At 46.0% G+C, this 23,838-nt stretch overlaps 1 pseudogene; it reads right to left on the reverse strand.

Moving 5' to 3' along the window:
• Window positions 1-2,812: 2,812 nt before the first annotated feature.
• Window positions 2,813-15,954, reverse strand: LOC144373803 (transcription factor JunD-like; annotated as a pseudogene).
• Window positions 15,955-23,838: the final 7,884 nt, after the last annotated feature.

The raw sequence follows: 23,838 nt of genomic DNA on the forward strand, positions 1-23,838 counted from the left end.
AACAACAACAAAAAAGAAAATATCTATAAAAACCAAATGACTTACTGACTTTTCTGTAATATGAGCAGTTTATAATAATTTAGAGAAAGGTATTTTATCTTTTTCTGAGAAGTATTCAAACTTTCAAACAAATTTTCACTGATTTTTCACCCAAATATCAAAGGATGATTTTGTTCATTGAAAACATTCAAGAAAAAAAAATGCTCTTCAAAGACAATTTAAATTCTTTCAAAGAATGACAACAGACTTTGGGTGTTCGAGTAAAGTAAGCATTTTCTACAGAAATTTTTGTAATTTTAAAAGAAAAAGATAACTGGATCCTCAGAGTACAGCTTTTCCCCAAATATCTGAATCCACACATTGATGTCAGGATGGCCAAATCTTGGGGGAAAAAATAAAATTTTTCTTGAAGAAGACTATAAGCCCTGGGCACATATTTCTTTGTACCCATGAGTCTTTCAGGAACTGAGAGACTATTCTGTAAGAAGCACCAGAGTTAATGAATATTGCAACATTATTCAAAGTGTAGCCATTTATCTGAGAAAACTTTCTGTTATTATTGAGTTTATTCATGGAAAATAGTCACTTTTTCTTCTTAGTTATAGATGTATTAAAGACAGTTGAACAAGTTGAACTTGACAGTTACTTCTACCATAACCTGGATTATTAGTTTACCTTAAAATGAAACATTTTATTGAATTTGTTACAAATATGTGTGTAAACTATTACCTTCTAGTCTGTACTGAGCAGCAAGAAAACTGATTATCATTTGCTTAACTTTGTTGCTTTCTACAAAACATCTCTAGGCTTCACATTTGGGTTTTCAGCTAAATTCAGCATGATGTTTATGATAGAGCTCCTCTTATTTCCCTATTTCTTAACACTGCAATAGTATCTTATATACTCCTACTCTACAAACACCTAAATATCTTAGTGTAGTAATTATCTCAATACACACACATGAAAAATGTTGATTCAACTTTTCATGGAACTTAGATTTTAATTCAGAAGTATTTTATACTCTTCATCCTGCTCTCATGGGGGCTTTGTCACTTCCCTTGACTGATCTCCTTGTGTTTTGTTTATTTCAAAGTTTCTTATATTTATTTCAGGAGAATTATGTAAAGTATGAATAACATTAAATTCAATTAGAAATAAATTTTATAATATTGGAGAGTTAGGGTGTTAAAATATTTTATCTCATTATTCCATACTTCCATGTAGAGACTCTGATAGAAATTATAGCTAAAAGTGTTGTATGGATCAAAAATTTAAGATGTGGGCTAAAAAGCTTGAGTGAAGTACCCAAATTGATGTTATGGCTGTGTTATTTAATGTAGTTTTACCAAGTGATCACAAAACACTGGATACACACACACACACATACACATACCTGTTTAAAGAAAGGAGTCTTGGAGATGTCAGTCCTCTCCTTGGGAAAACAAAAAATTGTTTAAAAAATATTGTTATTTGAGGACCAACATTTGCTAAAGCAGGCTAATGTTAGAGTAGGCATTTCTCCTGTAAGTATGAAGTCTTGAATATATTACATTAATTCTCACAAGCCAGGGATTATCACAGGCCTAACAACTAAGAAAAACCCAGGATCAGAGGAATTCTCAGCCCAGTTCTACAAGAAGTTGAAAAAAGAATGAACACTAATTCTTCTAAAATTATTTTTTGAAATAGAAAATAGAAAAGACCTTCTAACCTCATTCTATGAAACTAATATCAACCTGATGCAGAAACCAGACAAAGACACTTCAAGGAAAGAACATTTCAGACCAGTATTCCTGATGAACACAGATGTAATAATTCGCAATAAAATTATGGCAAACAGCATAAAAAATCATATTAAAAGATAGTATAACATGATCAGTGGGCTTTGTCCCAGGGATGCAGGGTTGGTTCAACACATGGAAATCAATAAACATATTTTTAAATTATATAGATGTAAAGACAAGAATCAAAAAATTATCTCAATAAATGCAGAAAAACATTTGACTAAATACATGGTCAAAACACTAGAAAACTATGTATAATAGAAATACGTCTTAGCACTATAAAAGCTGTCTATGATAAACACATGGAAAATATTCTCCTCCTCCTCCTCCTCCTCCTCCTCCTCCTCCTCCTCCTCCTCCTCCTCCTCCTCCTCCTCCTTCTTGGAGTAAGGAGACTTTACTGAAAACAGAAAACGGGGAACAAAGGATTACAAACAGGAATGTGGACTCCTAGCAAAACAAAAACAAAGAACAAAAAGGGCAGGGAGGTCGAATGTATGAAAGATGATATGTCTTGAGCTCTGTAATGTTTTGAACAATCAATAAAAAAAATAAATAATAAAAAAAAGGGCAGGGAGGAGGGGTGCTGGAAGGACAAAAGGAAAAGGCTTAATTTTTTTCTTCTTCCCATTTCTTTAAAAAAATAACACAACACAACGAAACACACAGGGACACACAACCATTTGTTCCCGAATAGAAACATAAATGGGGCAGAATCGAACACTCTGTTCTTCTCTTTTCCAAAGGCAAAACAGAAAAAGAAAAAGCAGGCTGGAGACTGTGCCCCATAGAGACCCCTTCTGCAGCGGTGTGTAGGAAGGGGCGGCCTTCGTGTTTGTGCAACAGCTGGCAGCAGCGCGGGGAACAGAGGCAGCATGGGGAGTGGGTCATGGGCTTCACCCCTCTAAAGGAGCAGGAGGTCCAGCTTGTCAAGTCTAGGGCTCCCTCTCCGAGTTCTGGGCACCCATGGGGATATCCCTGGAGACCGGGCCCTCTCCGAGTCCTAGGCACCGTCGCGGAGGTGGTCGTCAGGGCTGCACCACCCTCCCCAACTCCAGGGCGCTCACACCATCCCCCTCCTCTGTGAGCCTGCCCCTCAAGGATGGGGGCCGCGCATGCACCCAGTGCTTGGGCTCTGCACATGGGCACCCGGTACTGTGCCAACAGCTGCAGCCACTGTTGATATGGCTGAGGACTTTCTGTTTGAGCTGCGCCACTTGCTCTGTCAGCAGGCTCCTGGTGGACGCCAGCTCATGTTCTGGCTCCTGAGCTCTTCACTTTCTCCTCCAGGCGAGAGATGCTCCAGTTTGCCCTTGGGGAACTTGGAGCCTTCAAAGCGGTTGAGCAGCTGCTTGCGCTCAGCCTTGTTGCATTACTATGTGTACTTGTCGATGAGCGGTATCTGCAGGCTCTCGCTGAAGCTGGGCAAGTCGGGCACCATCTGTGGCTCATCCTTGAGCACAGCTAGGCATGGCGGCCCCAGTGCGGGGGCGGGGGGGGGTAGGGGGGGTCAGCGACAATGAGAAGGGAAGGGGCTGGAAGGTGAAGGGGACATTTGCAGCACCCCCGGCCCCACCCCTGTAGCTGCTCAGGTTCCTGAAGACCGATGTCAGCTGGGAGGTGAGGGTGTGGCGCCCTGATGTCTGACAGAGGGTCCTCCTGCGAAGGCTGCAGCAGCAGCAGCAGCAGTGGGGCTGCACCCTCGCCAAGCTGGTGCTGCTTTTTCAAATCCTCCAGGACCTTGACAAAGTCCTTGGTGAACTCCTGCTCCTTGCTGGCCAACACCTTGGGGTAGAGGAACTGCGTGCTCCTTGGTGTAGTGGTAACCAGCCCATTGGTCTGGATGATGAGGCACTGGAGCTCAGGAGAGGCGAGCTTGAGCAGCCTCAGGTCGGGCTGGAGAGCAAGCTGTCTGGGAGCGCCTGTTGGGGGTGCATTTTGTGGACAGGGGGACCAGAGTTGGCGCTGCTGCCACCTGTTCCCTCAGGCTCAGCTTCAGGGTATCATTCTTCACCACGCTGCCTGCCGCCCCTGTTGGTGCCTCAGGGACAAGTGGGCCAGGGACACAAAGTTGCTGCCACTGCTACTGACGCTATTGCCTAGGCTTCTCAGTGCCTCATCACCATAGAAGAGTGTTTCCACCCTCTGCTGACCCGCTGGCTGGCTCCGGTGGGGGAGGGTGGCCAGGGCCTCTGTCCTGGGTCTCCCACCCCCTCCCCTGCACAGTCAGCCTTGCACCCATCCTGCCGGTGGGCTCTGTGCCTGGCCCTTCTCTGGGGGCTCCTCAGAAACATTATTCTTAAGGGAGAAAAAATTAAAGCATTCCCTCTAAAATTCAAAAAAAAAAGGAAAAGAATGCCTTTTTTGCCACTTTTATTCAACATCATTCTTGAAGCTCTATACAAAACAATTAGAAGAAAGAATTAAAGATAATGAATAGAAAAACAGAAAATCAAACTATCACTATTTGCTACTGACAGCTTCTATATTTAGAAAATCCAAAAAAAAATCACCTGAAAACTTTCTTGACTAATAAATTCAGTATAATAGTAAAATATAAAATAAACTTTCAGAAACAAAATGAATTTCTATAATCAAGCAATGAATCCAGTGTAAAAACAAATTAGGAAAATCACCCCATAAACAATGGCCTCAAAAAGAAAAAGAAAGAATAAAATAAAATTCTTGGGAATCAATCTAAAAAAGAAGTAAAAAACCTCTACAATGAAAACCACAGAACACTAAAGATAGAAATTGAAGATCTTAGAATATGTAAAGATGTTCCATGCTCTCGGATAGGCAGAATGATCATAGACAAAATGGTGATAGTAACAAAATAGTTATAGATATTCAATGCAATTCATTTTAATCTCCCAATGACATTCTTTATAAAAGTAGAAAAAGCAATCATGAAATTAATTTGAAAAAATAGGATAGCCACAATAGCCAAAGTAATTCTCAACAAACTGAGTGAATCAGAAGGCACCACAATACTAGACCTTAAACTATACTACAGAGACATAGTAAGAAAAGAAAAAAAAGTACCAAAAGATATGTAGACCAATCCATACTAGACAAAGGTGACAAAAACATAAATTGGAGAAAAGAAAGCCTCTTCAACAATTGGTGCTGGGAAAACTGGAAATCTCTATGTAGAAAGATGAAATTAAACTTCTATATCTCACTGTGCTCAAAAATCAACTCAAAGTAGATAAAAGATTTAGACATGAGAATGGAGTCCCGAACAAAAAAAAAATTGTCCACATCCTCATCCTGTTAGCTTAGGACCTGACTTCTTGAACAAGACTCCTAAAACACAAACAGTAAAATTAGGAATCAATAAATGAGATGAATTCAAATTAAAAAGAGGTATGCAGTTTTGAAGGATCATGAAATGGATCAGATATTATTACCCTGCACACTTATACAATTACATGACTGGTGTAATTCTGCATCATGTACAAAAAGAAAAATGTGAAATTATACTCCATTTATGTATGCTGTGTCAATGCATTATACTGTTATGTATAACTAATTTTAACGAATGCCAAAAAAATAGAATCAAACAAATTACAAAATACAAGAATTAAAACACTCTTTTACTGAAATAGAAAGCAACATACACACCAATGCACAGAAAAAAGAACAAGGATAAGCCCAGACATTCACTGCACACTCATCTTTGAGAAGGGGACCAATAATACAGATTGAATAAAGGATAGTTAGTTTCTTTAAAAGATGGTGCTGAGGACACTCAATATCTGCACGGGGAAGAAGGAAAACCAAAACTTATCTTACATCATATCAAAACATCAACTCAAAGAGGAGAAACTATAACAGTGAGAGGTGAACCTGTAAAATTCCTGGAAGAAAGTACTGGGGTCCCATTTACCAATCTCTTCCCATGCTACTAAGGTGACAAATATGATCTCTACACAGTGTTATATGTGTTAAAATATCACGCTATACAACACAAGCAGATGAAGTTGCTATTTTTCAATCTAAAATATTAAAAAAGAAAGAAGAGCATAAGTTTGTGAGCAAAATATACAAAAAAAAAACCACAGAAGAAACACTTTACAACATTGATCTAGGTAATGGTCCTTTGGCTATGACAATAAAAAGACAGGGAACAGAACCATAAACAGACAAGTATAATTCCATTAAACCAAAAGTTTTTGCACAGCACAGTAAAGCATGAACAGTGAAAACATTCAACTGTTGGAATGAGAGAAATGACTTACACATTACCTGAGAAGAGTGTAAAATCTGAAACACCAAAAAATTCCTATGAAAAACCATTAAGTGAGCTTGGTACAGTGGGACATACCTTGAATACCAGTGATTTGAGAAGCTGACATGGGAGAAACACAAGTTTAAAACCAGCCTCATCACATTAGCCAGACCCTAAGCAACTGAGTGAGACCCTGACTGTAAATTAAAATAAACAAACAAACAAACAAACAAACAAATAAATAAATCTCTGAGGAAATGGCTCATTAATTAAGTGCTGTGAGTTCAACCTCTAGTTTCACTATATAAACATAAACAGAGAGTAGCATGTTGTTTGCAAAGAAATGTGGTTAGGGTAAAATGGGGTGATGCTCTTCAATGGATATAAAATTTTAATTGCATAAGATAAACAACTTTTAGATATTTGCAGCATAATTCTGTACATACACTTTATAATAATATAATGTTCACTTATATGTTTTCAGAGTACATATATCCTACTTAGTGTTCTTACTATTATGAAAGGGAGGAAGGTAGGATACAAGGAACTGAGGGAGGGAAGGGTGATGGAGAGAGAGAGTAGGAGGCAGAAGGCAGGGAAAGGAGGACTAGCCCCATGATGCTGTTTCTACACGGTCAGAATTCCTGCTCAAAGTGGACCTGTTCTTGATTAAATATTCTGCTGTTGCTTTCATAATTGTTATTGATTTTATCTTACTACTTATTTTTCAAAAGTAAATTCCAAGAAGGCAATAGACCAAAGGTATAAAAACAGCACACAAATGTAACCTACAGGTATACTGAATTTGACCACCTCATGTACACTGAGTTTTCATTGCCATTATCACAAATTCCAGTGGGCCAAGGAAATATGGGAGCTAAGAGAGAGTTGGGTACAATGTGACCATGTCCTATCCAAAAATAAGTAAAAAAAGGGGAGCATGATGAAACCCAGGTAGGCCACACATTAATGTCCAACCAGAATTAAATTCAAATACAGAAAGACAGCCTTGTCACTCAAGGTACTTCACTGTGTTAGCCCACCTTTCCAGCTGAGGATATGAAGGAATAGGGAAAGCAGGGTAATCCACAGTCACTTTTATTACAGCTCTTTCAAACTCCTTAACAAACCAACTGGAGAAATTGTTCACAGTTATCAAGGTGTAGTAAAAACAATTGCACTGGTTCTGTGTAACATATTCACTGCTTTGGTATTAATGAACACAACATGGATGTGTAAGCTCTCCAATGAGACTTGCTCATAAGTTTGCATTTAGAATTGATATAGCATACAAAGAGATAAATGTTAGAAATCTTGCTAATAATTTAAAATTCTGTAGTAAGCAGGACAATTAAAAGACAAAATGCACCATGACATGTGAAGAGATCACAGAAGAAAGAAATAGATTTCTGTGGCATGATGTCAATGGTAGAGGTCACCTGCTTTTAGACAGGGAATCTAAGTTTTCATTTTGCATTGGGCCTGAAAAATTACACAAGTTGCCCTAAAAATACCAGTAAAAAGATATATATTTCCCTGGAGAAAGTGATTATTCTAGGATCTGGAAAGATAAATTTTAAAAATGAGCCTTAACATATGAAGAAGGAAGAGAATGAAGAGTAGGAGGAGGGTCTCCTAAGGTGTCCAACATGTGAATTCCTGACAAATGACAAAAGAACTAAAGCAAAAGATCCTGAAAGAGTGAAAGCTGAAAAAATATGAGCAATAAAATAAAAACCTTTAACAGTAAATTATAAGTGAAAGCAACAAATGAATGTATATTTTCTGAGAAAACATAATTGACTACATTGATAAAAAGTGATGGAAACAAACAAACCTTTTATATACAAGAATTCAAAACAATTCAGGAGAATAGCATCCCCTCCTGCATGTGGAGCTTAGTATCTTTGCCATTTTATGGGTGAGCAGATTCAGTGACTTGATTGCAACAAATAGTGAAAGAATAAGGGAAAATATTACATTCCCAAAGCATGAACCTGGCACAAACTACCTTGACAATGGGTGGACTGTAGTGCTTCAAATATTTCAGCGACCATCAGATAACCTCATCATGCTGTGACAACAAGGCACTACCAATCCATACTATTCCTTCCAGAATTATTTAATCAGTTTTCTTTATAGGTTACTACCGATGATCCGTTTCGTGAGCAGGAAACAAACCATAAGGATATTCTCTCCCTCAGTGTTGAGTGCCTACCTTTCAGGTGATCAAATAGAATAATTAGTTTTAATTTGTTTTTAATTAACAAATATTTATTGCACATGTTAATGGAATTGAGCATAATATTTCCAAATGCATGGTACACAGTGATCATATCTAATTATCTATCTTCTACTTTCATTGATTGTCCTGCCCCAGCACCCTTCGTACTCTCCAGAAATTAGTATTGGGCTTCCATATTACTTCTAAAAAATCAACTCTAGTGTGTAGGTGATAAACATGGTAATAGAAAAAAGATTTCTGCAGCCACAAACAAGCATTTGCAGGAATGAACTCTCCCTACATCTCCGAGAACATAAATGTTAACACCTGGCTGAGTCTCCCTTTATCTCACTGTACACAATCAGAAAAATGATCTCCAGCTATTGCCTTCACTATGCTGACCTTAATTTTCCCATAAATCTTCTATTTGGCTTCAGTTCCCACCACCTGAGGACAGAGGTTCCACTGATATCATCAGAAACCCCTATGGCACCAAACCTCAAGGTCCCTCCTTTGTCACCCTGTGGTTCACATTTTAGTAGTTTTTAGAACAAGAGGTTCTGCCTTTCTTTTTAAAATCACCTGTTCCAGAAATTCATGTTCCAGAAAATTTACATTTTCCTGGTTTTCAATTTTCTTAACTGGATGCCCTCACTCTCTGTCTCCTTCAAATAATTTTCTTCTCCATGGCTAAATATAGGTATGTTCCCAGCTCAGAGAAATGCTCCCTGTACTTCTATATCTTCACCTACACCCAAGGTCATACTCAGTCTCATTTCAGTATTATTCACATTCCCCTGCTTTCCAAATATTAATTTTCTTCCCAGTCCTCTCCTCTCACCTTCAGACATGTTTATATGGATATCAAGGAGAAATCACAAACATCAACACAAAAGCCTTCTTCAAGACCAACACTCTTTTCCCTGCCTCATGTGGTTTTCTGCTCCATACAGGATTGTTTATCAGCAACTACCCTAGGGGGCTCAAGTAAAAAAATCAGCAATTGTCCTTGATCTTTTCAACATTACACTCACACCAATCCATCCCCCAAACCTGCTTATCCTAAAGACAATATTATAATCATCTATGTGTGAAAGAGGGACACAGAGAGATATATGTATTCAAAATTATTGCTTTATAAGTATACAATTATACATACTTTAAATATTATAAAATATATAATTATAAATAAATAAATCAGGTTAAACCACTTTTATTCCTGTTATAAAGTCATGCCATCATGTTATACAATACATATTCTATTGACAATCATATCTATGGGGACAAGTTCTGCTAAGTGGCCACAAATCCTCATATCAAGGGACTTAAAAGCTGCTTTTTTAAGATTTAAGTTCTTCCCCTAATTTAGGGCTGGAACAAAATTAAACTTCTTTTGAAGAAAAAAAATTAAAAATAAATATAAATAATATGACCCTATTCAAAAATAAACAACATAAAGGTCTGGGATGCATCTTGGTTGGTATTGATTGATAAGCTAGGAGGCCTGATAATATTAAAATATTAAAAAAATACAAGTTAGACTTTCAAGGTGAGAGACTATGAAAAGATCAGTGAGATATATAGAGCTCCATAGGAAAGGGTAGGTATATGTGGCTTTCTTAGATGAGTTTTTTTTTTTTTTAACAATATCATATTTTTTAGTTGTAGTTGTGTATTGGACACAATATCTTTGTTTTATTTATTTATTATTATCTGGCACTGAGGATGAAACCCAGGGCCCTGTACATGCCAGGTGAGTGCTCCAACATTGAGCCTCATCTCCAGCCCAGCCCCTTCCATGAGTTTTTAATTGGAGAAAGCTGGACAAATATGGAGCCATTCTTAACCAATTATTGATCCTATTTGAATGGAAGGGTATTGGTCGCCCCTTCAGTATTAGGTGGAGGGAGGCAGGGATGCTGTTCAGAGGGACATGTGTCTCTGCCTTTGGGACATTTCCATATCCGCTCACAGGGAGCCTGATGGCCGCCTGCCAGCACAGCAGAAGTCCTCTGTGGCCTCCCCTTTTGTCAGGAGAGCAGTGACCCTCATCTCTTCTTCTTCTTCTTCTTCTTCTTCTTCTTCTTCTTCTTCTTCTTCTTCTTCTTTGGAGGGACAGCAGGGATTGAACCTGGGGCACCTAACCATGGAGCCACCTCCCAGCCCTTTTTTGAATTTATTTGGAGACAGGGTCTTACTGAGTTGCTCAGGGTCTCACTGGACTGCTGAGGCTGGCCTCCAGCTTGCGGTCCTCCTGCCTCGGCCTCCCGAGCTGAGATGACAGGCATGGGCCACCACTACCTGTAGTGTTGCTCTCCACTCATAATGGTGTCTCCGGGTTGCACTGTAAGGTGACTTGTCAGTTCTTGTGCTGTGGCAGTTTGACGTAAGAAGGTTGTTGGTGGGGAGGAGATGGATGTGGAGAGAAGGATGGTCCCACTTCTCACCATTTTCCCATTGGCTGTCCCTCCCAGGGCTGCAGATAAAGGAGGCCAAGGATGTCTACAAGGGGGAGGTGACCAAACTCATGCCATGTGAGACCAAGAACCCCATGGGCGGCTATGGCAAGACCATCAGCCATGTGATCATAGGGCTCAAGACAGCCAAGGGAACCAAACAGCTCAAAAAAAATCCATCCTGAGCCCTGTCCTCATCACTGTGGCACCAGGCATGTGGTGTGACCTCTGTGTCCTCCTTTCCTTGGCCTCTGCACTGTTGATGCCACATGGGACACTCAGGATAACACCGTGTAGTATAAAGGGACACCTTGTAGAGGGCTTGGACATAGGTCCATTCACGAGGTAGCTCTTCCTTTGCTCATTGTTCCTGGGAGTTGTGTAGTTAAGTCAAGAAATTGCTTCTGCCACCTTGTCCCCCACATGATGACCATTGGCCAGCCAGGCACAGTGGAGCATGTCTGTCATCCCAGCTGCTCAGGAGGCTGAGGCAGGAGGATCACAAGGTGGAGGCCAGCCTCATCAACTTAATCAAGGCCTGAGCAGCTCAGGGAGAGCCTGTCTCTAAATAAAATACAAAATGGGTCTAGGGACGGGCCTCAAGTATAAGTCACCCCTCGGTTCAATTCCCAACACTACCCCCTCACCTCCCCAAAAAGTCAAATTGGACATAATTTTGTTTTCTTTTTCAAAATGTTTTTACTCATCACTGTGTTATGATTGACTCACACTAGCTCTGTACCTGTCCCCTGCTGCGTGGCCAGGTCCTCTGCTGTGGGCTTGGGGAGGTATTTTACCTGTGGCTCCTCACAGCTGTGTGCTTGTGTGTGCAAGCACCATGAATCTCATTTCTCTTGTTTTCCAGATCAAGGCCTCAGGCTCAGAAAGAGGCTCAACAGTTGTCCTGCGTCCAGTGCTGGCTGAGGGGCAGGGTGACTGTGAGTTCCCTGGTGCTGGGTGATCCTTGTTAGTCCTCTGAGCTCACTGGGACTCAGTTTCTCATCTCTAGACCACTCTCCATCCACCATAGAATGTCTCCATCTTTCCCCCTTTTATAATTTGATGGTTCTTTGATTCTCTGAGGTGGTTTCTTGGTCACTGTTTTATGGAGATCATGAGAATGTCACTTCTTGCAAGGGCTATTTTTCTGTTTCCTAAAGGGGCCTTAATCTCAAGAGCTTGACTCTCCAACCTGTCTCTCTCTCTTTAATCCCTCACCACATCCTGTCCACCCTGGATTAATGAGGTTCTGAGAAGGTGGCCCTTCTCAGGAATTACACCTTGAGCCAGTTCATCTGGAAAATCAATCGTATAAAATGCCTGAGAGGAAAAGAGAAAAATTGTCCTCTTCCATGTAGGAGAGAGGACACAGGAACACAGTGGAAATTTGAGCCATTCATAGGTCTGCATCATCCAGCTTCTCGAAGAAAAGAGCCTAATGGAGAAGAAGAGGAAAATTGTCTTCCAAAACAGAGGTGGTGCCCACCTCTGATCCCAGCAGCTCAGGAGGCTGAGGCAGGAGGATCGTGAGTTCAAAGCCAGCGTCAGCCAAAGTGAGGCCCTAAGCAACTCAGTGAGACCCTGACTCTAAATAAAATGCCAAACAGGGCTGGGGATGGGGCTTGGTTGTTGAGAGCCCCTGAGTCCAATCCCTGGTATCCCAGCCCCCCAAAACCCAAGTCCTTCTGGGCAGTTTTCTCGCAGGGATGAGATATTGGGACAGAAGGACCTCAGGTGTGTTGTGTGGGATTGTGAAGTGTCTGAGTTTGAAGGAGGCTTATGAATCTTGGCCTGGCGACTCCCCAGCCCTGGTCCTGTTTGCACAGTGCCCCAAGGAGGCCAGAGAGGCTGGGCCCTGGTGAGCTCCTGGCAGCTCTGCTGGGGTGCAGTTGTGAACATGATCCACCCATTTTAAGTGTGTGTGGCCCACAAGATTTTGATGCATAACATAGTTTATACCCCCACCTTAATTCTAAAACATTGTCATGACCCTCCAAGGCACCTCATTGTCATTGTCATGACCTTCCAAGGGACCTGCTGTCCCTCCCCCTGACCTTTGGCCACCACATACCGACTTTGTTTCTTGACTGGCCTTTTGGGGCCCCCCTCCTGCTGACGGAGCCCTGCACTGGGTGTTAGTCTGTGTTGTGTCTCCCGCACCCCCCTTTGACTCTGGACTCTGTCTGGAACAGAGCTCAGGTGTGTTTCCACAGAGTGGCCATCTGTAGCAGCTGCCCTGGAAGCTCAGCCTCAGGACCTGCAGCCAGGTCCTGCAGAGGATGCTGTTTTTGCCCAGTGCACACCCCTGGGGAAGAGCAAGGCCCCATAGAGCACCGTCACCCTGAGATGTGTGTGCACAGCCCCGGGGGGTGCAGGGTGCTAGGATTTGTTTTTTGTGGTCCTGCGGCTCAAATCCAGGGCCCTGGCCATAGCAAACAAGTGCTCTGCCACTGAGCTGTGCCCCAGCCCCAGGGCCTAGCTATGTGGTCTAGACTGGCCTCCACCTTGGTGATCCTCCTTCCTCAGCCTCCTGACCCAGACAGTTTGGGGGAATTTCAACTTATGTCTCCCCTTCTGAACTGGACTCTTTTGTGGGTGCTTCTAAGTGTTGTCACATAGAGGAGGAGACCAGGACCCAGAGAGCCAGAATCACAGGCCATGTCAAATGCAGCCTCAGGTGGATAAGCAGAAAGCTCTGGTGCCCGAGCAACCAGAGAGAGTCGTTCTATGTTGTCACCCAGTGCGCAGTAACGTTCTCAAGTCAGGCTGACGTCAGAGGAACTTGGTCAACACAGGGGGCTGGGCTCGGCCACCTGCGGGTTCCAAGTCACTAGGTAAATGTGCAGCCACCAAGCCCAGGACACTGCCCTCCACAGGTGGACAGGAGAGGAGGGACCGTGTGGGTCCAAAGTGTCCTCTTGACCCAGCCAGGATTTGGCAGTCAACGCCACCTGGATGCATCCACGGCAAGCACCTCTGCAGACACAAGGGTACTGTAGACTCCCCACAACCAGGGTCCCAATCAGGCCATGAGCTCAGCTGAGGCACATGAGCAGAGCACCTGACCAGTCCTCCCACATACTATTGAGGTCACCAAGAACAAGGGCCATCAAAGAAAAGTTCACAGCCCAGAAAAGCCTCTAGAGATGGGACACCAAGGCCCCTGGCTGGGATTTTAGGACAGATAAAGGGGTATCAGGTAAAATGGAAGGTGGTGGGTGCAGGTGGTGCCTGGGTGCTAACTACAAAGGATGATGGTTGACACACAGAAATAAACTGCCACCATCACATTGCTCTGCAAATATAAAACTGCTCTAAAATTCTAGGTTTCCCCCCATTTTGGCCATGGGCATTGAACCCAGGGCCTCACATGGTTGTCAAAAGTACCAAGAAGGCGTGTGCATTGGGGCCGGCCTGTCATCCCAGGAGCTCTGGAGGCTGAGGCAGGAGGATTGCATTTGGAGGCCAGCCTCAACAATTTAGCCAGGCCCTAAGCAACCCAGCGAGAGACCAAATAGGGCTGAGAATGCGGCTCAGAGGTTGAGTGACTCTGGGTTCCATCCCTGATACCCCCCCCCAAAAAAAATGGAAGCCGACTGGCCATGAGAGCCCAGAGCTCCCTGGGCCTCACAGCCTCCCTTGGTGCGTGGAACTGGCCTCACTTGAATTCTGGGTATTTGGAGGTTGTGATCTTCAGATCTGAACTCTAAGGGCAGGTTTTGTCCTGGCCCCTCCTCTGACCCAGGCCCCAACCTTTCCCAGGAACAGGCCCGAGGCTTCAGTGACAGCAGGCCCCAGCTGTTGGTTGGGACAGAGATGCCCTGGTGACCAGAGGAGTCTTCTCATTCCTGGTCCTCAGGTGTCGGGGAGGTGGCCCACTGGCTCTGGGCAGAGGTGGCCCTGGGTGGGCAGGTGGGGTTGCTGAAGGACCTGATGACCACATTCATCTCCCAGAGGAAGTTTTGATGAGTGACCCATAGCCAAAGGCGGGCAGTGTCTCCATCCATTATGGGCAGGACACAGCCCAGGTGGGAGCAGGGGATTTGCCACAACTTATTGCACTGACACGCCATCTAGTTGCAATGACAGCACCCCCATTTTTTTGTGCCATTTCAGCTTGAGCCTGAAGAATGGTTGTGATGTTTAGGTGAAGGGGGCGGTGGTCCCTGGAAGTGGTTGAGTCAGTCACAACTGGGCCCAGGCTCTTGGGTGCCTCCCAGCACAGGATTGGGTGACCCATCAATCTCAGCTTCTTGCCTGCTCTCAGGGGCCCCTGTGGAGTGGGAACCCAGAATAGGAAGGGCACATTTTTTTTGGCACCAGGGACTGAACCCAGGGTCCCTTACCCATTGACCCCTGTCCCCAGCCCTTTTTACATTTTATTTAGAGCCAGAGTCTTTCTGAGTTTCTCAGGACCTCTCTAAGTTGCTGAGGCTGGCCTCCAACTTTCAATCCTCATGCCTCAGCCTCCCAAAATGCTGGGATGACAGGTATTTGCAATGCAGCCCAGCTACTTTCTGTTATTGAGCCTCAGTTTCCCCATCTGTAATATGGACCTCTGTCTTCTATCACTGGAAGTGTGTGACCATATCCCATGAACCTGGGAGGAGATGTGTGATCAGCCACCCAAGTAGTCCGGATTGAGAAGAGCCCCTAATCCGGGTCCCTCCAGGAAGAGGACTTGGCAGTCTGTCAACAAGGAGACCCCCGCTGGCCAGCTCCACCCTCCCCTCCCAGATGCTGGGCTTAGAAGAAAAATCTCCATTTGGGGGATAAGAGGCCTGAGGAGGGCCCTAGAGCCTAGGATCAGACCAGGGGAAGTCACTGGCTCCACCCAGTGTCCCCACTGGTTGAAAGACCCTGGGCTGCTGCCCCAGGGCTGCACCAAGGGGAGGGAGCAGTGGCCTCCCTCGGTCCCAAGCCACAGGAAGCAGAGCTTGGGATGGAGCGCAGAGGCCATCCTTCTTCCCGCACGCCCATCGGGTCAGCACCGTGCCTTGTTCCCCTCCCCAGGGAGATTCACCAAACTGACATCTCCCACTTGGTGGACTGCAGGTGGCCCACTGGCCTGGTGTAGGAGGCCGCCGGTGGGACCTCTGTTGCCCTCATCACCAGGGCTGGCAGGCCCCTGGTGATTAAGGAGCAGCGTGTGGCCTGGCAATAGGTGCGGCTGTCACTGCAACCAGCTGCGTTGACCCCCGCCCTGTGAGATCCATGTGCAACAGCGTCTGGGCCAGCATCATAAGATGGGCCCATGGGCGCCCGCCAATTGCCTGCTCCATCCCCTGCTGTCGCGGTCACCATCACTTCGCCCACAGGCAGGTTGGCGCGTGAAACACCAGAACACCGGAGGCCGTGGGGAGGGACGTCATGGGACCGTGTGTGGGACGCAGGGAGGCTGTGGGCCTGGGGACACGCAGGGGGACCCCCTAGAGCTCGGAACCCCTGCCGGCTCATCCAAGGACCCAAGGGACTTCGGCTGGGGCAGGGACGGGAGCGCAGTGACAACCAGGCAGGCCGACTCCATCCCTGCCTGCCCGAGACTCAGCCATGATCCTTGTCCCTTGTGGAGCCCTTTCCCCATTGCCCCAGCCATTGGAGAACCCCAGATCCCAGCCAGGAGCCTGTCAACCCAGGCTGGAGGCTAAGACTGGAGGATCACAAATTCGAGGCCAGCCTCCAAATGTAGTGAGACCCTGTCTTAAAAATTGAAAAGGGCTGGGAAGTGGCGCGGTAGTCAGCGCCCCTGGGTTCAGTCCTCGGCATCCGAACATGTCACAGGGGTTTCCACCACAGAGGCGAATCCCACACCCAAGGCACAGGCGCTTGGCCGCCAAGGGGCAGCTCTGGCCTTCAGCCGCCTGCACTCTTCACCCTAAGCAGGAACTTGTCGCACTCAGGACGTGATGGTGACAAGCTGCCAGGGTCCTGGGGCTCCCGCCACCCCGCCCTACTATAGTAAGTTCCTCCAGGCAACGGGGAGACCCCTGAGGTGACCTGTCCCCTGGGCACCTTCCCTGAAAACCAGCGGCCTTGCGGCTGCCCAAAGCCCAGCAATACCGGTTGGGGCCGGGGGCGGGGGCGTCCCGCAGCCGCAGCGCTGGCCACTGGGCTGGGGATAACCTGGCCCTCCTTTGAGGAGCAGAACTCCAAGCGGGGACGAGGTGGGGACCTCGGCCTGGTCGTCTGGGCCTCAGGCGACCCGCAGCGGAGAAGCGCTGGGCCCTCCTCGCGGTTCTCCGCGGCTCTGCCACCGCCTCCAAGCGACATGAGGCCAGCGACTGCACAGGCACAGCGTGGTCCTGGCTCTGCCCACTTCCGGCCCTGGGGCGTGGCCACTCCCAGCTCCTGCGCCATCCACTCTGCATCAGGATCGCAGCAAACCGTGGCTAGGTGCCCCTGGGGAAGCCGTCCAGGAAGGCGACTCCCGCAGTAGGTGTGCAGGCAGGGGCCTGGGGTAGGCAGAGCCTGGAGTTTGACATCCCAGCTGCCTGGCCTCCTACTGCCCTGGGCCTTACTTTCTTCCAGCCACTGGAAGCCCGCTGCAGACATGATGGAGGGGGTGGATGAAGGTAGGGCCTGATCCTCAGTCCACCCCGCCCCCCACACACATACCAACATTCTGTCTGACCCTGGGCTCCATTTGCTCTGCTCTGAGGCAGGTTGGCAGTGGCCCCAGGCACAGCTACACGTCCTCAGGGCAGAGAGAAAAGGCACAGTGCTTAACCGGAAAGGAGGTTCCTAACTTGGGGTTTTGGTTTTTCCCTGTGTCAGGGACTGAACCCCAGGGATGCTGGACCATGGAGGCCCACCCCAGCCCTTTTTATATTTAACGACAGGGTCTCAAGAGTTGCTGAGAGCCTCACTAAATTTTTGAGGCTTGCCTCCAACTCATGATCCTCCTGCCTGAGCCTCCCAAGTTGTTGGGAGGCAGGCGTGAGCACAAGGGGATGCTCCCAGCAGGAAGAAGGCCAACGGTGTCTCTGGGGATGAGCCTGAGCAGAAACGAGACCATGACCCTGCAGTTTGTAAAAAGTTGGCTTTATTTATAATTTAATCACCATATCTCATTTATGCCATTTTGGCGTCCACAGTGGCAGTCTCCTGGAAGCTGGGTCAGCCCTTGCCCACCACTGTGATCACTGCCCACAGGCTGTAAGCCTAGGCCACACAGGGCCAGTAGGAATGCAAGAGACTCTGAGGTCTGTCGCTCTCCAGTCACAGCCCGGGAACTGGGGACTGGGCCTGCATGCCAGAGGCCATGTAGTCCCCAGCGGTGGCCTGGGGAGGCCCTGCCCTCTAACAGGTGCAGGAGAGGGATGGTGGAGGCCCCTGTGGGCTGGGAGGTGGCTGGTGGTGGGGTTGCCCTGCAGGGGACGGGGTCCAGAAAAAGCCACATATGAGAAGGTGCTGGGCCCTGGGCGGGAACAAGGTCCCCCCTGTTCTTGTTCCAGGTCTCTGGGGACAGTGTACCACCTCTACTGAGCCTTTACAGGGCCCCTGCAGAATAGGGGCACACTGCTGAGAGAACCTGCAGCCGCATTTGAGAGGGGACTTGAGATCTCCAGGATGGTCCCCAGCTCCATGGTCTACGCACTTGTCACCACAGATGTCATTGTCTTTTTGTCTCAGACACCAGAGCACCTTCTGGGGAACCCCAAGCCCCAGACCCTGAGCTCAGGCCCTGAGCCTGAGGCTCCCCTCCCAGCCTCCTAGTGTGGTGGAGGCAGTATGTGGTGGAGGCAGAGAGAGCTGGCCCCTTACTTGCATTTGGTCCCTAAGTGCAGTCAGAACATTCTAGAAACACAGGGAGAGACAGAAGATCTCCTTTCCCAGGGGCAGGGGGTGGGGGCAGCTGCACAGTGAGGACACACCATGGCTGACTGGAGTCTGGACAATTGGACATGGTGGGGTGGTCTCCTGAGCCCCCCTTACTCGGCCAGGTGAGGGTGGAGGTGGTGACCCCAGGCCTCCCCCAGATGAGGACAAACCTGCCTGGCCATGAGGTGTCCACGAGGTGGCAGGGATGGCAGTCCTGGATCTGCCCCAGCATAAGTCCTGTCTGGAACCTTAGTGGGAGAGCAGCCACCTACGGCTGGGCAGGGAGCTGTGTCATCCTGAGCCCAGAGGACCCAATGCCCCCCATCAGAACAGTCTGCAACCAGAGTGCCACCACTGGTGACAATGCAGACATGCTGGTGATGCTGTCCATGTCCCCAAAGGAGGTTCGACCCGATGCCCGACCACCCTAAGGCCATACACAAAGATTTTGTGCTTCCAAACAGAGTCAAAAAGCCACATTTGTGGGGACCAGGGACACTACTGTGGCTGCACACATCACTGAGGAGGGGAAGGGGAGGCCAAAACCAAAGTCAGACAGAAAATGGGGACAGCGCTCCCCATCCCTGTCACGGCTGCAGTGGCCAAAGCCAGAAGAGGAGAGGAGCCCCAGTGGACAATGTCCCCTTGCACCACAGCACCGCTGCCCCTGGCCACCACTGCCTTCCGAGGCACCGCCCAGCATCCTCCCTTGTCCTTGGGCAGGCTTGGCTTTCAGAAAAGCAGGTCCCTCATGCTGTCCACCTCGCTCTGCTCCTGGATAAATATCTTGAAGAACTGGGAGATGATGGTAACCACCAGCAGGATCCCGATCCCACCACTGAGGGTGCCCAGGAAGTCATTCAGGACCAAGAAGGCCCCGACGCACAGGCGCTGAAGGCCGTGCGGATGCACCTGGGGGAGGGCAGGTGGTCAGCCCCAAGGCACCACAGAGCCCTCAAGCTGGCCATCAGGCTTGCCCATGACTAAGACCAGAAACTCAGGAGGCCCCACCACCTCCCTGGATCATCATCTGCTAACACCCTTGTGCCTCCACTAATGCTACGGGACCTAGTCCCTGCTAGGGGACTGTGACTAGTCCAAACTGAAAGGCTGCCAGATGCAATGGTCCACGCCTGTCATCCCAGCAACTTGGGAGGCTGAGTCAGGAGGATCGCAAGGTGGAGGCCAGCCTCAGCTACTTTGCAAGGCCCTAAGCAGCTCAGCAAGTCCCTGTCAGGGGTCCAGTGACCCTGGGTTTGGTCTTCAGTACAGGGGGCTGGGGGACTGGGGACAAGACTCTAATGCTGAAGATGTCTTTCAAAATGACCACTGTCCCTACCAAGGACTAGAAAGCAACCTAGGATTTGCAATTGTGGTTTTCACGTGATTTCTTCTTTCAGGAAAAGTCACCAAGTGAGAGCCCACAGGACAACCTGGTCTGCCACTTGACTTTGTAGACAGCCCTGCTCACTGTGGCTGCTACTGAGTGGCAAAGGAAGAGCTGAGAAAATAGCGGAGAGCCCTAGGGAGACCAGAGGCAGCCCTCCATCCAGGACGAGGCACAGCTACAGTGGGCGATACTCCTTCCCTTGGCTCCTGCCACCTGGGGCCTCTCCTCACCCTTCCTCCTCTCCATCACAAGGTGACGGCCTCACGGGCCACTTGGCCATGACCCAACTGGTCTCTGACCTCCTCTCTTCCAGGGCCTTGTCCACTAGCATTGACCTCTCTGTTTCCAAAACCACCAGCCCTCTGCAGCTCTGCTGGCCTCTCAGCCAAGCCACCATCTGTGTTTTTTTTTTTCAGTCTTGGGGATGGAACCCAGGGGACTTTGGTTTTTTGGTTTTGGATTATTTCACTCAGTATGATAGCTTCCATTTCTATTAACCTGCAGATATAATATTTTAATTCTTCTTTAAGGCTGAGTAATATTCCATTGTAAATATATATCATATATTTATTGTTCATTTATCTGATGAAGAGCATCTATGTTAGTTCCAAAATTTAGCTATGGTAAATTAAGCTGGTCTAAACATTTATTTGGCTTGTCACTGTAGTATGTTGATTTTAAGTCCCTTGGACATAAATTAGAATGATAGCTGGGTCAAATAGTGTTTTCATTCCAAGTTTTCTGAGCAGTTTTCATACTGCTTTCTGGAGTGTTTGCACCAATTTGCATTTCCACCAGCAATGCACAATTTAAATAATGGTTATGTTCTTACAGAAAACTTTTTCATTTTTTCCAGCTAGAGTGAGCAAAAATATGAACTTTGATTAAAAGGAACCAAGGATCCCCCAACTGTCTTCCTCTTCCCCTGTCAGTCAGAAAACCCAAACCAAGAAGGCAATCAAAGTGCCAGCAATGCAACTGGGCATGTTCAGAAGCCAGGAAGGCTTTGTGTCAAACAGGAATCTTGTGCATAACATCAGTGCCAGCAGCACTAGGAGGAGGAGGGAAAGTGGAGTGGGAGAGGAAGAGTTCTTGGGATGGGACACACCCTCTTACAACTTGGAGTGTCTTCTGTCTGCTTTTGGAAAAGGGGAATCTGAAAACAAGGAGAAAGGAAGAAGAAGGAAAAAAGTGTGTGGGGTGAAGGGGTGACCAGAAAGGGCCAGAGCATGCCAGGGAACCAGAAGTGCTGGGGGTGACTCTTCACAGCCCAGAGGGCTACCATGTGAGAAGGTGTGGCTGCCACTGCAGCATATGATGCACAGTGGAATCTGACCATGGGTGGAGGGCACTTGGAGCCAGGAGTTAACAACAGAGGAGAAGTCAGTGCCATCCAGGATCCCACTTCTGGGAAGACAGGCAAAGAATAGAAGTTCTGCTCTGGGCAGGGAATGTAGCTTAAGGTCAGCGGCTACCTAAAAGCCACCAAGAGACAGAAGACCAAGAACCAGTGAACCACAAGACCCCAGCTTTTGGGAAGGCATAAGGACTGGCTTGGGATGTCCATTGGAGCTCAGCTGCCAGGTAAGACTGCTCTCGCCACTTGGAACTCAGCAAAGAAGGTGGCAGTAGCAGATGACATGGTTTCGTGGCTTATCTTTTTGCTAAAATAGTAAAATGTTTTCTGCTCTAGTACAAAATGTTTTTGCTAGAGGAGTTAAAAGAAGGAACTGTGGAGGGAACACAAAAGGTTATTCTGACAATTTGGAGCTGGAGTGAGGCTTGAACCTGGAGAGAGCTCTCTGCTTGATCGTTGGAGCAACTGGACTGATGGGGGGATATGCCACATTGCCACCCAGGTGGAATGGGAAGTGAATGAGGCGAGAAGTGGCCAGGAGCAAGCTGAGGTCAACCCACCCAGGATACTTTCATTTGATTTTCTCTCTCTCTTATGCAGATTCAAGGTACCAAGCCTGGAAGAGCTTCTAGTATATATATATATATATATATATATATATATATATATATATATATATATATACATATATATATGTGTGTGTGTGTGTGTGTGTGTGTGTGTAATCATGTGCAAGCTTGTGTACAGAGTGCCAGGTATGGCCCTAGTTTGATTTCATAGGGTGTTTGTGACCGCACCTTCTCAAGCCTCCTAGAGGAGGTGCTTCCTAAAATTAACTTAAGGGATCAATGATGTAAAATGTTGCTCTTAAAATAAAGTAGCTGAAGGTACTTAGCCAAGGTGTGCTTCTTTACTCACCCATCCAGTCTATACTGGCTTAGTGATGGCTACTGAGTTGCACAATCTCCTCTGGAATCCTCTACAGGAACAGCCTCCTTACAAAAGGGCTAAATTCTGCTTGTTTTTAAAGGGCAGAGGCTTTGAGGGGAAGATTTACTGGAGCAGATTGCACTTGTCTACTTAGTTGGGTGCAAGTTGGAATTGTGACCTTGATCTACATGCTCATGCATATGTGCAGCTCTTCTTGCATGTAGGTTGGAAGTGAAGAGAAAGCAGGCATCTGGGTATTGCATCCATATGGACAGATATCAAACATGAAAACCTTCATTTGTATACAAGTGTTGTATGAACCTGTTAGAAATCTGTGAAGATATGTGCCCCTACCTCATGCCACTGATCATGTTTGCAATGTGAATGGAAGGATAACTTGGGAGAAAAATGTTTTCTTCAGAGAAATTTTGTTGTTAAGCACTCTAATTATTTTCCTGTGTGCTTTGCACAGGCCTTTCCTTTTACCCTGGACTTGTGAGTTCCAACAAGACAATTAATCTATGCCTTACCCTGTTTTTGCCTTTCTTCAGGGTTACTATTGGGAAAAAATATCTTGGTTCCTAATTATGTAGTCCAAATAATTACATATTTTGAGATCATTATATTCCTTGAACCATTCATCACCAGTTCCTGTGTTTTCAACATTACCCTTCTATTTGCTTCAGAAAGAGTTCATGCGTAAGTATGTACTTTTCAGAAGGTAGGATTAGGAATGTAGAAAGTATACATACATGCAGGCAGAATTGTTGTGGCTACATACAAAAAAAATCAACTACTTTCTGTTTCAAATGCCATGGAATAGACATGGTGTTTAGTGTACCCTCTTGTAACAGAAGCCAATAGTGTGAGGTGCCCATGTCCATGGTTCCCAAAACTAAATAGCCTGTCTTTTGGTTTTCTTTATATGGTTCAACTAAATTAGCTGAACATATACTTAGTGATTTTTCTTTTTTTATAATTAGTGGTTATGCAGCTACAAGACATACTATTTTTGAAGGGGTTCGCATATGGAGAGATAATTTCAGATTACATTACTAATTGAAAAATAATTTTGTTGTAGGTCTGATTTAGATGGATTCTCTAGGCCTGGTGGTATGACATGGAGCATACTATGAAAATAGTGATGATGATTTTATGTGATTTTTTTCAGTAATGGTGAATAATAATTAAAATGGGCTTGATAGGTGGAAGGGATTCAGGGATAAAAAGCAGACTTAAAAGAATTTTGGCTATTACCATAAGTCAAAAGTTTAATTTGCTGACAGGAACATGTGGAATTGGTTAAGATTCAGAGAAAGTAGAAGTGTCATAATAGGGTATTTTGTATTAAGCCCACATTAAAACTTATTTATAAATTTGCTTTAAAGTTTAGAGGAATGTATGAATATGCTTTATTGTCTTTCTTTCTTGGGTAGGGGAATACTAAAATATCCCTTTATTTCTTCAGATTAGTTAAGACTGCATAAACATTCTTTAGAGTTTTACCTTCCCATTTTTTTCTTTGGAACAACAATAGTTATTTTCTTGTTTTTAATTTTTAATTTGTTTTTACTATTAGAACATGACAGTAGAATGCATTTTAACTCATTGTACACAAGTGGATCACAGCTTCTTATTTCTC

This window comes from Ictidomys tridecemlineatus, unplaced genomic scaffold, assembly GCF_052094955.1.
Source record: "Ictidomys tridecemlineatus isolate mIctTri1 unplaced genomic scaffold, mIctTri1.hap1 Scaffold_50, whole genome shotgun sequence".
NCBI classification, from domain to species: Eukaryota; Metazoa; Chordata; class Mammalia; order Rodentia; family Sciuridae; genus Ictidomys; species Ictidomys tridecemlineatus.